General features: G+C 45.1%; 1 protein-coding gene across 13 annotated transcripts in view; it reads right to left on the bottom strand.

The window, feature by feature from the left end:
* FOXP1 (forkhead box P1) overlaps positions 1-14,716 on the bottom strand; it is a 386,150-nt gene that overhangs the window by 189,679 nt on the left and 181,755 nt on the right. For 3 of the 13 annotated variants that reach the window (XM_065686908.1, XM_065686913.1, XM_065686916.1), the window contains one exon: positions 4,259-4,357. The exons of the other annotated variants lie outside the window; for them this stretch is intronic. The gene's annotated coding sequence lies outside the window, so the exon portion shown is untranslated. The remainder of the gene's footprint in view (positions 1-4,258; positions 4,358-14,716) is intronic. 13 annotated transcript variants of the gene reach the window in all.

Here is a 14,716-nt window from a genome sequence, read left to right as displayed (position 1 = left end):
AGTTAATAAAGAAAGAATAAACATTACCTACTCTTACATGAGGAGGGAGGAGGAGAGAACATTTCTTAATCTCCTTCCAAAGAGGATTAATCTACAGCATATTTCCACCCCAAATATTAATGAAATGAAACGTTTCTCCTACAGTTTTCTGGAGGGGGTGTTCTAACATATCAAAGCTGCTCGCACGAGGGAAGTTCACCAGGGTGCAGTACAAAGCTCACAGCCTTCAGGTGAGATGCCATGTGGAAACACAGCCGAAGCTCCGGCTGTATGGGGGGAAGGAGAGCTTCTACCCTGCAGGTGAAAACCAACAGCTCACAACATTTCTTAAGGCCCATATATCTGAGGGTTACAAAGTACCTCACAAACATGAGTTAATTTGGGCTTGCAGCAGCTCTGTAGAGTAGATGAGCTGTTACTACTGGAGCACATAGAGCACAGGGAGGTTAAAGCCCCATTCATCGCAGAGCTTAATACGGCGATGGGCGCAACGGAGCCAAGTGTGTATTGAAGCATTTACTGCTTCGAAGTGACCTAGCTAACGTAACTGGAAAAATCAAGAAAGGGGAGCTGGGATAAGATGCCCATGTCCCTTGCTGTGCCTCTGAGCCACTCGCCCATCCATGGAAGGGAACAGGACAACGAAGCTATTTTCAGTCAAAGTATCTGGAGCTTATAGAGACCAGATAAAAACATGATGCCTGATCAGAACAGATAAGGGCAAATGCCTGCTGGTGTTGGCCATTCCTCTGAAGAACCCAGCCATGAGTCTGGTGTTTCAATTGTTATTTTTGAGCAGAATTATTTACACGTCTGACCCTAAGCAGGCTTTGGCATTTCTGCAAGGGGACTAAATGTGTGACATCACGATCCCAAAGAGCAATGGGATCAGCCTGGCTGCCCTTGCCCTTCCTCCCAAGGGGCATCCATAGCAAGGCAGGCAGACCAGGAGGGACGGACCCTTACAAACACAGCATTTTCTCTAAGGAACCAGAAAGGAAGAAGATGGCAATGGCAAAAAGGCCACAGAACAAGAGAAGTGCCTGGGCAAGACCCAGAGAGGGGAAGTAAGGATGAGCAGAGCCTGCAGAAGGGTTTACGTTGCCTTTGAAGAGAAATATTCGTGTTGTCAGGTAAAAGTGAGAATCTAACCCGTGGGAGGACAGAAGATGCTACCTTGAAGAATCTGGCTATTACAGGATTAACAGCTACAATCCCTCCCTCTGAGGACATCGAATGCCAAAATCTGGCCTGAGGGTTTTAGCTGGTGAGGTTTGTCCAGGCGTGTCGGCAGGAACTCTACAACACACATAGGAGAAAACTGTCCAAACCTGTATTATCTAAACATCAGTGTCATTAAAATATTAAATATTTCTTTTTGCAGGGAATAAAAAATACAGAAGAATACAAAGCCAAAATACCCACATTTCATTAGGGAGTAAAACGTGCCCCTCAAACACTTCAATTCTCCTGCACAATGTAGTCATATCATGTTTAAAAAACATTTGTCAAGCACATAAAAAAAACCAGAAGTTCACTGTCACACAGCTTAATTCCCTGTACTCTGCCTACGTGCATACATAGGGCCAGTTTGTTAGGGGGTGGAGGTGTGTAGGAAAGCACAATCTAGCGAGACACGACACCATAACGGTGAACAATAAAAGCAAGCGCAGCATATGTGCTGGACATTTGGTGAAAGTAACCCAGCGACAGCTCCGACTTTGGGAGATCTTCCTGTGCACAAGTTGGTAATTCAGTTTCTGCTGTGATTCAGCTCAATCAGCAAGCAGGTTGTTCACAACCCCTCTAATTACTCTTTAGTTGGGAATTCAGAGATTCTAGGAAATATAGGCTAACTTTTCAACTCTTTTTCTACAGAGCCCAACAAGCTGAAATCCGGGGGCTTTCTTCTTTTCCCTCTTAATGTTAAGGCTTCTCCTCCATCTAGCTGCTAAGATTCTCCCTGGCTGTAAGATCTGAAATGGTAGCAATAATTATATTTCCTATTTTACTACTCGTAATTGCCCTTTTGATCAGAATCCTGGGCCGTTTAACCACGTTTATATGGTCATCCTGCACATGGGTTCTAAATACAGAACAAGTCATTTTCCAAGGGAAAGCTACAGGAGCTGGGTTTCCCTTTACTGCACACACATGGAATCCCGTACATTTGGCACCAATTTAGCTTATTATAATTTCATTCTTCCTTTTTATATCTGTTTCATTGTAAAAGCGATGTAAAGATCCCCAGTCACTGGGGAAGACTGCTTATTGCTTGGTATTGGCTTCCTTCAATCAGCCAGCTGCACATCCACCCAGACCCAATCTTGCCTTTGCAAAACGAGACACTAACAAACACAATAAATATCCCTCAGCTGGAGGAGCTGCATGATGGGTCTCTCAGCTGTGCTGAGCATACACTGCAAGCCTCACCTCTGCATGAAAAGGAAACTTTTCATACATAGCCATCTTGTTCCTCCCAAAGTCCAAGGGCAAATTCTGTTTGCAAAGAAACAGGCAAGTCTCCCCAGCTGGCAGACTGCCTCCAGGTCAATCTCTCTCGCACAGGCATCTCTGCAAGGAGGACATGACTGGTTGCCCCATCTCTGACAGCTTGGGCCTTGGCCACCTCGCATGCATTTGTTGGAGCCACATCAAGAAACCCTCCTTGCTTGTGGCTGGCTCTTACATAGAGCCAGCAGACACTGCCCTTCCCCATGCAAAACAGAAGACCATTGCCTGGGACCATATGGTTGTTAATAATGGTAAAACCCTGACAAACTTCAGAGAACTCAAACAGAGCTGCTTTTGATTTAGGCCACGCACCTGAAAGCAGCATTTGTTTCAGTCAGCTTCCTCAAAGTGATGGTCTCAGGAAGCTACACAAGCTGCCCCGCTCCAGAATTTGCAGTTCTTCGGAAAAAAGCACATGGTCTTTTGAAAGGCCATCCTTAGGGTAAGTGTTTTATTTGGAGGAGAAGCCAATGCGAAGCCAAATTCAACACAACCAGAGCTGAAGACTTTACACCTGAAGCAGGCATACATCTCAGGGAAAAGCTGGTCTCTGCACTGTGTGCATACCTGCACTGCTGCTCCATACAGTCCCCAGGTGGTACAGGGATAGGAGGAGCAAAGGAAGGGGCTGAGCAAGTCCTTTTCCTAATAGCTTTGCTTTATAGACTTCATTCTTCTGCTTGAAACATGTTTGTTCAATGTGATGAAATCACATTGCTTTGTCCCCTCAACCAGTTTAGACAGACATTCATATTCTCCAGTCACAGGAAAAACTGCTGCTGGAAGAGGGTATGTGCAGCCAAAAGAACTAAAGGCTTCCAGATTAAAGAAGCCCTAATAGCTACTTAACTTGCACTATTTTATTTTGTGTACACTCAGGACCAGTACCAACAGGCAGACTCACCTGGACTTCCAAAACATCACCCTTTTCAGGATGCTCTCCAGGTGAGCCAGCCATTGGGAACTGCTGGGAGGGTTCTCATGCTGGAAGAGCAAAGCATGATGCGTGTGTTCTTCCCAGGATTTCTCATCAGAGCCTCCTGGCCACCATTCAGTACCATGAAGAAATGTGTTTACAAATAGGAACAAACTCGCAAGCATGAGAACAGGGAATCTTCACACTCGGAAATTTGCACTCAACTTGGTTCAGTCAGACTTGGAAGGGCAACAGCTTGGCACTTGGGGAATTTCAGCGACAGACAACTGTTCTTAGCTATTGGTAAATAGAATCACAAATTCCTAGAGCTTTTTGTCTGGACACCAATAAGAGACTCTATGCTGAAAAGCATTACAGAGATAGAGATCAGAGGTCTATTTTTGTTTCTATGCCTTGACGCCCATGACTTTGATGGGGTAAGTGTATTAGCATATGATAAATTACTCTTTAATCTGTTGTAGTTATAATGCTAGAGAGAGGTTCGGTGGCTTTGCTCTCAGCCGTAAGTATTTCTGTGAAGAAACACTTGTTTTGCTGGAAGAGGGTAAGAACAAAGCTGTTTGTAAACAAAGCTGGGAAAGAAGAAATCCATCTCCCTGAAGCTCAAAACTCCACGAAATAACTTTCTGCAGAGAGCTGCTATTATCCAATGCGAAAAACTTCTTTGAACCCAGCAATCCTGGAATTACACAGAAATGCTCAAACAGGGCTGCACAGTACATCACCTGAACTGGTATTGCTTTTAATTTCCCACCTGACTGGGTTGAAAAGGTTCGTACGCTGGTAAGTGTAGAAAGAGAAACTTACTGAAAATTGCAATCCAGGATCAGATTAAAGAGGGAGGATGATACAGGAAAAATCTTCTTCATAAACGAGTTTCTTTATCCAGAACAAACTCAAAAGGTCCTGTGAGGGGAGGAAGGATATGGGCTTTATTAGGACAAAGAGAGTAGGAAAAGCTATGCCTGAAACCTCCTTTGAGAAGTCAATGCTTACAAACACAGCTTCTTTAAGGGCTAGGCGTTGAAACCTCTTTGGAAGAAGTATTTTTGTCTTCCAAGAAAATTAACGCTGAAGTTCTACACAGCACACCCTATCACCGTTACATCCACAAAATGCTGAAAAGCACTAGGAGAAACTCTCCCACCCCACCTCTCAGTCCATCCTCTTGTCATCTGTCTGCCTGGGCCAGAAATTTCTCCATGACCCAAGAGAGAGATGCTCAGCCTACTCATTCGTATAGAAGCTGAAGACACACTACCTCCTTTGCAGCCTATGACATCCTAAAGCAACACATATATTACCTTTAGAAGAAAGGGTTGAACCATAGGGATATTGCTAAAATAGATGAAGGTAAGAACTCTTTTTTCATGAGCGTTAAAGGCTGAAATTTTCCAACATTATACTGGAGCATTTCTGACCCACTGCTGTTGCTGGGGAGACCTTGGTCTGCATTGCCCTGTGTTGTGAGAAACCCTTCCTCTCCCTGTGCCCTTGGGTGGAGTCAGCTTGTACCAGTTACATCAGCAACCTCAGTAGCTCCAGGCTCTGAGCACAAAGGGCAAGGGATCTACCGCTTGGTTTTGTCTCCCTTATGCACTCACGTGCAAATCCTATGTCTAGGCTGACAGCTTCAGAGAAGGAACCACGGAAGAGTTTCGTTTTCCGGGCACAACCAGTTTCAGAGGTGGACCCCAAGATACGATATTTCACTCTGACATAGTCCACCCTAAGGAACTGGCTGGCATATGTCACCATCTCAACTCTGGTGTATGGGTAACAAGCAAGGGCTCTGTGAAAGGCAAAAACCACGCCAAGCTCTGTTTCTACTTGTCTCTGTGGATGTTCCTCCTTGCATCAAAGAGGTATACAAGGAGAACTGAAATTCTACATGCCAGCATAGTTGGTGGCCAGAGCAGTAGGCTTGTTCGGAATGATTACTGTGGTTTTGACCCATAAATGGGGGCACAAACTCAGCGCAGCAGCTAGATCGCCATCAGTCAGCGCTTCCCTGCCGCACGGCCACAGCACATGTGCACTGTCAGGCTACCATGGAACGGCTGCTGGAAAACAAAATGGCATGTGAGAAATGCAGAACTGAAACCAAGCGTAGGCGACAACCATAAAAACTGAAGTCTCGTTAAATGCTGGACAGTTGGTAAACAGCAGACCCTCCCATCTGTTTGCTGCGTCCCGTCCAGGGGTGGAGGCAGAGGTGACATGCCTGCTTTGGAGTTTTTACACTATTCACCCAGGAAGTTATTAGCTTGCATGTTTGTGGGCAACTGCGCAAGCTATTTTTGGTCATGGGACCCTATGTAAGGAAAGGATTGCAAGGTTTTAATAATGATCCTTAGTTAACTTGGTTACCCACACAACAATGGCTTTCTGAGAGGCCAACTGCTGCTAAAAACTTGAGACGGGCTTTACTTCCAGAGGTATTAAACTATGAAAATATCTAACCATAATAGTAAGCAGCTATAAAAAGAGCCCTGTTTATTTCACATGATTTCTTTGTATGCCACAGTGTTATGAAAATACTTTAGCTCAATGACAACATGGTAAATTGGAAAAGATTAACCGTTTAAGTCAGCATTTACGCAGTTCGTGTTTGCTTGGTGCTGGTGACTTTTATTCTTTCAAAACCCAGGTTCTCACTAGTACTGGCAGGTGTAACAACGTATGAATAACCACTGTTCTAAATCTAACCCCAGAATTTACCTGAGAGGAAGTTTAACTCATGTAAAGGACACAAAAGGAGCAACCAGGCACTGAATGGAATGGAAAAAACCAATAATGCAGACTTTGTTCTGCATCACTGTACATCACCTAGGTAAGATTTGTAGCCCACACACCCAATCTGAGAAGTAACTTGGTATCTCCCATCTCTGGAATACTGTAGATAGATTGTATCCAGTAACTTTCCTGCAACAGTGGAACACCACAGAATATCCTACAGAGAAGGTCAAACCCTTCATGTTGTCTATAGGGCTATGATGGTGCTCTGGCTTATTCCCAAGAAAACACCACAAGGCCTCACTCCCTTCCACTGCTGGGGTACACCGAGAAAAAGCAGAGAAAATGAGGACAGCATTTGTTTCTGGGAAGACCTGCACCTCTCCACGGAGAGGACACTTCCACCCCTGTTAATCCCAGCTTCTTTAAGCAACACTCCGTAAGATAATGAATCCTTTAAATGTTACATCTTGTGTCTTGCATTATTGTGGTGCAGCAACTCTCCACATCAAACAGTCATCAGCACTATTACAAAGTGGGCTTATAAGAGACTGGCTGAAAAGGCGCTGTGTGAAAAGAAGTGGAAAATTAAAGCTGAAGCAGTCGAAGAAAGGGCTTAATTTACTGGCATGTACAGTATGCAAATGAGATTACTCTCAGCTTAACTGCATCATTTATGTCCATAATAACGGCATCATCATTACAGGGCTCAAATTAAATTACACCATAATTAGCATATCAAAGTGATTGGTTAAAGTTTAAAACAAATACCCAATTTTGTTAATGAACAGCTGTAATTGTCATGTACACTTCAATGAAAACTCCCTAAACAAATATATGTTTTAGAACAGAGAAAGATTTTGAAGCAGACAGGTCTGCAGCAGAGGTAAATTGCCTAAAAAAAGAATGACACAGACTATTCTATTAATGTTAATATATGCTCATCGTTTTCAGGTAATAAAACATCCTATCAAAACAAGCCTTCTCCCTGTATTTTTTGCCTCTCGGCTGTACTGTCGCACTAGCAAGTGTCAGAGGGGAGAGGTGCTGACCGTGACACACGTGGAGATGGTGAGAGAGGAGGAAGAAGAAGAGGAAGAAGATGCCTTGCTAACTCTTACCCTGCAGACTAGGGCTGGAGAGAGCCGATGACATGATAACACATTAAGCAGCCTACAATTCAATTTAATCTAATCATATTCACACAGCAGTTTCAGAGGTGGAACTGCACTGGAGAAGTTTTTGCTGTTCTCGTCTTATCAAAGTGAATAGGGAGGTGCGACCAGCGGGTTTGTCACCGCCAGCCTGGCAACCAGCAACACATTTCCACAGATCCATCACTGCAAATGTACACAGTAAATATGCAGTTGAAACACCCCTCGGGCAGAGCGAGCTCTAACAGAGGAGCGAGCTGCAGTATTTTATCAGTATAGGTGAGCTCCAGCACACTTGGGTTGATACGAACTATGAGGGTACCAGGCCAGAGAAACCCAATGCCACCTGCACATGCAGAGTGAAATAATCCCTCTATGTCCCCCCAAAAATGTTTACACTGATATATTTGATTACGTAGCACCCAGTATTATAGGAAGCAACACGGGGAAATATATTTTGTGCTAAAACTGGGAATGCACTTTCAAATATACTTAACAAGGAAATTGAATGTCTTATTAAATCCGTATTATCAAAACACTGTTCAAAAATTTAAAGAAAGTAGCTTTTCATTTTATTCATCGAGGAATCCATTAAAGCCTAAGCTCTGAAGTAGTATGTAAATTATGTGCCTTTCAAGGTAGAGCTAGGGCAAATTCACTCCATCAACTAATGATGAACCTCATTATGTGCAGGGAGTATTCATAATGAGGAAACAAGCCACCCGCCATTCCATGTTCTAACATAAATCCCTGTAAAATGTGAATATCTCCACGTCTAATTAAAGGCTACTAATTCCTATCATCCCCTACACGGCCCAAAAGCAAAAACTAGAACCATGTTTAAAAAGACACCCTTTGATTTTACAAAACACATTTATTTGTGTTTATCACTGGTGAGTTGCAATGTTTGGGGTTTGGGTTTTTTTTCTAAGAAAAATTAATCCCAATTTCATGGGATAAAAGTTTGGGAGCACAAAAGTTTATTTACATTATCTCACTTGGCCTTACATTTTACAAAGGAGTTTCTGATTAGCACAGGTCAGGCTGCACAGCTCAACAGAAAAATAAATGGTGAAGCAGAAAGAAAAAACCTGCAGGAATACATAGGAAATGGTATTTTAAGGGGCAAAAAGAAATAGAAGAAAAAGAGGCTGGAAAGCACAGCCTGGAACTGAGACTTCCTACAAAAAATAATCTAGAGATCCCACAATAACTAGGAAGGCAGCAGTCAGGAAGAGCAAGAGCCGATTAAGCACCATCACACAACAGGTAGTGAAGAGATTCTTTTGAATGCTACTCAATTTAGGAAGAAGATGCTTCCCTTCTGAAATCCTGTTGGAATTTTAGGAATCGGAGACTGCCGCTCCACACAGGCTGGAAGCGAAGTGCTCTTCCTCAGACTTACCCAGATCTGAGACTTCTACCTACAAAGCGCAGTGTCCGCTCCTACGATCAAAAATGTGTTTCTCATAAAGTTACATAATGCCCATGGTCTGCATCGCCGTGAATCCATGTGCTGTGGCACTGAATTATGGATCTGCTCCTCTGTACTTCCCGGCATGACAGCGCACAGGTTTGCCGGCTCCGCACCACTGTTCCTTTTTTACTGCTCTGTATTAATATTTTCCTACGTTTCCAAAACAAACCGAAGAGCACGGCAGAACCTAAGAGCATTTCGGCTTGCAGGAAGAGGAGAGCATCCCCTGAAGCCGAGTAACACACAGGCTTTAAAAAGAAAAGAGGAAGAAAGAATCTGACATTAAGAGATGGTTTAAGAAACGTGGGGACTCCTCGCAGGGCTCGGAGCACTCGGGCAGTGGCACCTTCGGATTATGTCAACTGAAAAGTTGAAATCCTCGTGTAAAAATACCCCTCATGTTTCATCCCTAGAGAAGCGTATTTAGAATTCATAGAAATTCACAGCTGCTAAGAGGAGGATGCGCACACAAAATCACAAACGCAAAAAAAAAAAAAAGAAAACCCACCCAAAAAATATATATAAAGCAATATTCAAGAGAATAAAATAAAGCACGCAGATTAAAGTATTTTAGCAACGCCAATTTTCTAGAAATAGCAGGGCGTTTTACGGGGGGGGGGAAGGGGGAGGGGGATCCGGCTTCTTTAAGTTGCATAAAAATAAAACTACGCTCGTAAAGCGCGCCCGCTCCCCCCGCGCCTCCGCCGAGGGGTTCGGCGGTGGGTTGCGGTGGTGGTTTTCTGCTCTTTCCTCCCTTCTCCTTTTAGGTCAGCCAGTGGTGCACCGGGAAGACAGCCCTCCAAAAATAACTCGTCCCTCCCCCGGAGCGCCGAGCTCAACACCCTACCTTTGTTCTGCCGCCGCAGATAAGGACCGGCCCCGCCGCGGGAGCCGCCGCGGCCGCGCAGCGGGACGGCCCGGGGCGGGGGGGGGGGAGGGGGTTGCCGGGGGGCACCTGGCAGCGCGCAGCGCTGCGCGGGCGCGGAACCGTCCGGCCACCCCCCTTACCCCCCCCACCCGCCTCCCTCCTCCAACCCCGTCCCCGCTCTCGGGACGACCCGCGGGCAGAGCCGAGGAGCCGGTCGCGCCCCGCCGCCCCCCCCCCCCCCCCCCCAGCCCCGCCGGGCAGCGCGCAGGTTACATACGGGGGGGGCCGGGAGCCGGGCAGGAAGAGTTCTGCAGGATTTATTTGACACTTATTTTCCGGGCAGCCCTTTTGTGGAGTTGCGCCGTTTGTTTCTTATTGTCTGAGCAGCAGTTGGAAGCGTCTCCCCGAGGGGGCCCCTCGGCCCGGCTCGGCCGCTTTGACAGGGAGGTAACCATATTAGGATGTGTATGGCAAAGTAAACAATAACAGCGTTGCAATGAAATGGAAATCTTTTTTTCTTTCTTTCCAGCTAATAGTGCTGGTGTCAGCCCTGCTCTCAGCCGTTTCCCACCAGTTCTGGCTCCTGCCTTTAAAAGGCCATCTTTTTAAAAAATAAAAATTCAAACACTGACATTAAAGAATCAAAAGGAAGGAAAAGGGGAGGGGGGGGGAAGGGGCACTGGGGCTATTGGCAAGTGGTACCGGTGTCCCACTGCTGAAAACGCTTTGGGTCGCAGTGGGAGGAGGAGGGGGAGCGCTGCCAACATCCAAATAAAGACATGGCACTTCCAGCACTGAAAAAATAAATGTAATAATTTACAATAATGCCCCCATGCGTTTCTGAGACCGCAGCAGAGCAAGGAGGTGAGTGGGGATGGGGGGCACAGGCATTAAAATCGCAGGTTTGAAAGCAGGGGCAAGGAGATGAGCAAAGTCCAGTCCTGTTTGACACGATGGCAGCAAACTGGTGGGATGAGCTAAGTTGTGCAAACTCCTGCAAGTCTGCTGGCTTTAAAACTTTGGAATCGCTGGGTTTACAGGATAAAGCACTTTAGACGAATTGTAAATTGCAGGTGTCAAGTTATTTGGTTTAATCAGAAACAGAGCTCAGAGCAATCGCCATGCAAAGGTTCCCCTACCAGCACAGTCGAGAGAGAAGTTTTGCACAGGGAAACACTTGAAGTTGAACAGTATTATTTTAATACCCCAATTCCACATCCTAAGAAGTGACCAAGAACAACAAGTGTATCATCTCCTTGCACTGCATGCCGAGGCTTCAGCACTAGCAGCCAGTCTGTGAGAGAATTACAGCCATAAGATGAAGCTAGTTTGCATGTCTTGGTGACAGCGGATGGGGGCAGATCTCTGATGTGAGAGTCCAACACGAGGTGTTGAACTGTCTGTGCCATCAGTTAGCATCCTCCACCGGCAAAATGGAGCACTCCTCTGGCAAGAGCTGACAAAACAGAGTGCTGATGCTCCCTGCCTGTACCAGGCACCGGCTTGATAAAATACGCCACGAGGAGAGGTTTAAGGTAGATAGGCAAACAAAGTCGCTATGAGCTCACATGCTTCATTTAGAACAAAAGGCAACATTTCTCTGACAAATATGATGCACACTTACCCTGCCAAATTCACTCGTACTCAGCTAATCTGCAGCAATCAGAACATCAGTGTTGACATCTAATGGTACCTACATGCATCTCTCTCTGTCTTTCCACATGGCGTAAGGCTGCTCCGTTAACACACTTCACGTTTTTCAACCATCTTGTTTAACCTAAACATCTATAAAATTACAGAGCGCGTGACTCAGCTACGCTGCATGCGCAACCCCCCCAACAAAAATCCTAAGTTAACATGCTGATATCAAAATCAATAAATCACACAACCAAGTAGCAGTTCAAAAGTTCAAAGACATGATGGCCAGTTCACTACGTCGTAGCACTCAACCAATAATAACTTGACTCCATCACTCCTCATAGTATAGACAATTTCATAGCATCATTTTCATTAGCCTGTCTCACTGAAAATTGCTAGCTATTTATGTATACACTAAAATAAATTAGCCATTTCATCAAGCACTGTGATTCTTATAAAATACATTAACACAATACTCAATTTTTCAGTTGGAGTAAATAAATAAATCAATAAATTCAATATGGGGTAATTTATTTTTTTTCTTTACTGTGGAGCTTCAGCTCTCAGCATAAGTGTTTTTATTGGGTTTATTTGTTTCAATAAAAATTGAAATGGGCCACTGATCTTAGCAGTATGATCTAGGAGGGGGGCAGAAAACAACCCAGCCCTATCTAATATTAAGAAAGCATACTGCACAGTTCAGCCAGCTGGCAATGTGTAGGGTTTGGTCCAAATTTTCATTACAGTTATTAAACGGCCACTCAGTTTTGAAGGGTTCTTCCCTCCACGTGAATGGTTCAGGTTGGAAAAAGACCTTTAACGTAGAGTCCAACCGTTAACCCAGCACTGCCAAGTCCACCACTAAGCCATGTCCCTAAGCACCGTATCTCCACATCTTTTAAATACCTGCAGGGATGGTGACTCCAACACTTCCCTGGGCAGCCTGTTCCAATGCTTGACAACCCTTTTGGTGAAAAAATTCTTCCTAATATCCAGTCTAAACCTCCCCTGGTGCAACTTGAGGCCATTTCCTCTTGTCCTACTGCTTGTTACTTGGAAGAAGAGACCAACACTCACCTTGCTACAACCTGCTGTCAGGTAGTTGTAGAGACTGAGAAGGTCTCCCCTGAGCCTCCTTTTTTCCAGGTTGAACAACCCCAGTTCTCTCAGCCGTTCCTCATCAGACTTGAGGTCCAGCCCCTTCACCAGCTTGATTGTCCTTCTTCAGACATGTTCTTATGATGCAGCTTAGTGCATCCTTTGGGACATCATATTTGGCGTTTAGCAGCTCATGCTCTACAGAGAAGCACCCTACTATGTTAGCAGTCCCCCTGCCTTGCATAAAACACACCACCTCAGGGGCTGGGCAACAGGATGATTCAGAATTTGGCACAACAAAATGCTCACACATGGGTAGGAACCCGGACCTCCTCGGTCCTCCTACTATCATCACCTCAGATCAACAGACAACAGACCAACCCCTCCAAAAGTGTCCTAATCCTGGTAACACGACACTTCTCTGCAAGTCTAACACTTCCAGCAGAAACCACAGGCTTTACCTGCTCCATGATGACAAGAAGAACCTGTGAGGAACCAGGAAGACAGAAGATACACCCCTTGTGACATGAATCGGTGCTGAATCCAGTGTCAGCAGTGAAAACACAGATGTATTAACTAACACATACAATTTAAGCCCATAATAGTTGTAACGTAATTCCCTTAAAAAGGCTGCATGTGAACAGCACCATTTGGAAACTGCTTGGTGGTAACAAGAAGGTACTTTCTGTTCGTATCCACTCTTTAACCTAATCAGAGGAAAAGTAAATATCAGGTCTCAATTTTAATGACTGACTATAAATAAAAGCTTTTACACAAAATGCACAGTTTGCAAAGAGAACGATTTTAAGTCTGATGTCACTGGTGACCCATTGAACTACATGGCACATGTCAGACAGACGTCTGTTTCTTAAATTGCAGCAATAAATTAGTAGCCACAGAATCTGTTCTGTCAAGAGAACGTGAAGCTTTCCTATTCAGATAAAAGTTTAATGACTGTTTCAGTTTAGGTGCACAACTTAAGATCATTGTTGATGGGGGAAACCAACGGCAGGGCTGGCTGCTTCGTGCTGTAAACACCGCACGCTGTCAGACAGAGGCTCCTTGGCCATGACCACGCAGAGGCCACCACACTGCCGAGCCATAAGAACACCCACTGCAAAACCAGCATGCACAGTGCAGGTTTCCATAGTACTGTCCACAAAATCCCCTCTCCTCTGCCACTGAAGATCTGACCTGACCACGCGATGAAACCAACAGGAACAGGAGGCATTTCTTCCATACCTTAGAGGTGTCATGGAGCCAAATCGAATGACTTCACACTCGCAAGTGAAGGAGTGAGCAGCAAAGCACATCCCATGTGAGTACAAGAGAAAAGCTGCTCTTTCATCTGCCTCTGACCCCCATAAGCAGTATTATTTCACCCCAACAGGATCCAAGCCTCTGACACACATGGAAGGTTTTCCTCTGACTTTATACTGATTAAAATATTAGTGTTTCACAATATGATATTTGAATAAAGCCTCTGGCAGTGTGCACTTACACACAGAGTATCCTAATAGGTGTGACCACTTAACACCTCGCAATATACTGTGTCCCATCTCCATTCCCTTGTTTTTAATCAGTAGTAAATTAGCCAAATTTTAACCATTTTCACTGGCCTCTTCTTTGCTGAGGATTGTGCCACAGGGAAAATTTTGGTGAAAAGCTTAATCTAAAACTCCTGAGATACTCCTGAAAACAGAGAGCTGATCTACCATGGTGACCAACCTGATCGCTTCAAGAAGCCACCACTCTCCCACACACTGGAGGCACACAGGTGAAAACAAGCAGGTAAAAGACTTCAGTGGGAGGTAGGTGGGTGGCACCATTCCCTACCTACTGCTCCCTCCTCTGTGACCCCCAGACAGGGGTAGAGGAAGCCACCTGATTTGAATAGAGAAGAGACATCACCAGCTCAGGAAGCAGGAAAACGAGCAGACAGGGACAAGGAGGCCAGACAGAAATGAACCATGACTGCCTGAGCACGTCACCTACCTCGTGGCAGCGGCTGCATACGTTTTTTATTCATTACAAGGAACTACAGGGTTTAGTTCAGTTTGGGACACTTTGGGAGACCTGTAGGTTGGCCAGCCTGCGATCAAATTGTGCAGGTACGTCCAAAACAAAATCCCCGACTTCTGTGTGACCTCCCTCCCCATTTCCACATTTTAGCCCCAAAACATGGAAAATCCTAAGGCTGCTTGGCTAGTTGGTGTTAAGTGTGTTCTCACACAGCCAGACAGCATCTATTTCTCTAATCCTTTTCTGAAAAACAGCTGTAAGGTCTTAGTGGG

This window comes from Lathamus discolor, chromosome 7 (assembly GCF_037157495.1).
Source record: "Lathamus discolor isolate bLatDis1 chromosome 7, bLatDis1.hap1, whole genome shotgun sequence".
NCBI classification, from domain to species: Eukaryota; Metazoa; Chordata; class Aves; order Psittaciformes; family Psittacidae; genus Lathamus; species Lathamus discolor.
Note: the sequence above shows the minus strand (reverse complement) of the source record. Positions and strands in the feature narration are given on the sequence as shown.